General features: G+C 29.2%; 1 protein-coding gene across 9 annotated transcripts in view; it reads right to left on the bottom strand.

The window, feature by feature from the left end:
* Positions 1-1,896, bottom strand: part of LOC111679174 (sodium/potassium-transporting ATPase subunit beta-2) — a 27,799-nt gene that overhangs the window by 8,563 nt on the left and 17,340 nt on the right. The window lies entirely within an intron of this gene.

The raw sequence follows: 1,896 nt of genomic DNA, 5'->3' as shown, positions 1-1,896 counted from the left end.
ACTATAGATCAGTCTATAGTTAAGACTATAGATCAGTCTGTAGTCAAGACTACATATAGTCATTCCCACATATCAATCATGAGTGTCCTATAGATTAGCCTATAGTCTATAGTGTGGACTATAAATCTGTCTGAAGTAGTAGGGGGATGTGACCGTCTAAAAAGGGATCCACTGACATCCTATAAGCTTGCTGGTTGTTGTATACATTATGTTAGTAAGGAGAACATGAGTGGCTGAAGTGTAAAGAAGCAAGTAAATAAAGCGAACAAAAATCGATTTTTCTAGACAAAAGCTTAAGGATATAAGGACATACATACATATATACAAGGATATTTACAGGGAGCACGAAAGAATATTAACCATAATCTTAAGATTGAAAATAATACACACATACTAATACATATATATACAAGTAATGTTACACTTTACATAACAACCAGGAACTTGAAACATAAAAGACAAAACATCTTTAAAACTTGGTAGAAAAAAAATTATGAAAACTTCCGACCAGCAGCAAAAATATTAGATAAAAAGTCAAGAAATCATGATTAATATCCTGACAGAAAAAATAAGAAAAAAAGAAAACCAATTTAGAAATACAAATTATTTGCAGCAATGAACAAGAAAACAAATTTAAGGCTCAAGAGAGAAGCAAAAACAAAAAAAGCAACCATAATAATCTTCAAGGTTGAATTGTCTTTATACGCATACATACATACAAATCCACTTCCTTTGGCAGCAATACCACAACCACAGCCACAAACTGAGTTGAATTTGTAGGAAACACAAGAATTTTCTTTTTATATGTATTTTTTTTTCCTTTAACCACATGGAAAATTTCAAAAGAAAATCGTTTATTCAATCAACACAAATTGAATATTTTTTTAATCTATTTTCATGTGGGACATTATTTTTTTACATTTTATGTATTTTTTGCCTTAAAGAAGAAACCTTATTTCTCGATAAAATAACAAAAAAAAAAAAAAAATGCTATTAAACCAAAAAAAGCAAAAAAAAAAAAAAGACATTAAGGTTCTTAACTCGGTTTTCATGTTAACAAAAACATGACACACAATATTTTCATATATAATTGCATAAAAATATTGATTGTATTGAATGTTATACATACAAATTACATAGCGATATATAATACACACAAACGTATAGAGTACACTTGTATAAAAATAGTATCTATCTACCGCTTGGATTATTGTAGTTACAAATATTAGGGTGGCCTATCAAAACGACACAACAAATGATACTATAAAGGGAACTAAATCGTTATCTAGATTCCCCTGATTCCTAATAACAACACTGGAGCTTTTCCCAGTTCGAGAAATAAACTTTCATCTTAGTAACTTACAGCCGCTCCCTAATAACTTACAAACATACATTCTTAATAGGTGGTATATCGCTCACCACAGTCACGAATTTGTCTAGAAATCGCATGCACGAATTGAGGTTGAAACAAAGAAGAGAAAAATTAAAATACAAATACATACATATTTAGATTGATACAAGCAACACCTGTGTGTATGCTATACTTTTTCATTTATATCTAAGCAGGCAGTTCATTCGTATTGTGTCCTTCAATAAGGATGTCATTATATTTAAATAAAAATGTAAATCAAATAATCTTGCATAATTAATTTTGTGAGTTATATTTAATAGTAAATGTAAAAATGCTTAACTTTGTAACGCAAATGTTACTAATGCGATTCATGCAATTATATATAACAAATGTTTTCAATTTAACATTTGAAACCTTTACATATTCCAAAGCTCTAGAAGTCAGGATAATAAAATTAACATTTCCTAGAAGTTTTTGGGTTATAAGGCCTTCGCTAAAGACGTTATGATACAACTAGCTTCAGTTAATAGAAATAGACTATAGAC

This window comes from Lucilia cuprina, chromosome 2 (assembly GCF_022045245.1).
Source record: "Lucilia cuprina isolate Lc7/37 chromosome 2, ASM2204524v1, whole genome shotgun sequence".
NCBI classification, from domain to species: domain Eukaryota; kingdom Metazoa; phylum Arthropoda; class Insecta; order Diptera; family Calliphoridae; genus Lucilia; species Lucilia cuprina.
Note: the sequence above shows the minus strand (reverse complement) of the source record. Positions and strands in the feature narration are given on the sequence as shown.